General features: G+C 67.0%; 1 protein-coding gene across 1 annotated transcript in view; it reads right to left on the bottom strand.

Annotated features, from left to right (window-relative positions):
* ZNF532 (zinc finger protein 532) overlaps positions 1 to 312 on the bottom strand; it is a 31,422-nt gene extending 31,110 nt beyond the window's left edge. The window contains 1 exon segment of the mRNA XM_005429977.3: positions 71 to 312. The gene's annotated coding sequence lies outside the window, so the exon portion shown is untranslated.
* Positions 313 to 379: the final 67 nt, after the last annotated feature.

The raw sequence follows: 379 nt of genomic DNA, 5'->3' as shown, positions 1-379 counted from the left end.
CCTCCCTCCTGCATGGCTGACAGGCACCCAGACCGAGACAGCAGCCACCCCGCTCCTCTTGGCTACTCACCCTTGCTCTGGGAACACCAGTAACCACCTCCGCCTACGCGCTGACACCCCCTCCTCTCGGAGGCTGCGGGAGATGCTGCTGTGCAGGGCTCCCTCCGGCTGGGTGGGCGACCCCGACAAAGCCCCTCTGCTGCTGGCTGCACCTGCAACTGAACAAGAGGTCTCGGGCACAACCCTGCACCCCTCCCTGCGGAGACACCTTCTTCGCATCCCTCATCCCCACCCCGTTCTGGGGAGAACCACCATGTTCTTCCGCTGCCTCGGCCCGTCTTCCCTGCACAGGCTGCTGCGGCCGCAACCGCGGCCGGCC

Source organism: Geospiza fortis, unplaced genomic scaffold (genome assembly GCF_000277835.1).
Source record: "Geospiza fortis unplaced genomic scaffold, GeoFor_1.0 scaffold143, whole genome shotgun sequence".
NCBI classification, from domain to species: Eukaryota; Metazoa; Chordata; class Aves; order Passeriformes; family Thraupidae; genus Geospiza; species Geospiza fortis.
Note: the sequence above shows the minus strand (reverse complement) of the source record. Positions and strands in the feature narration are given on the sequence as shown.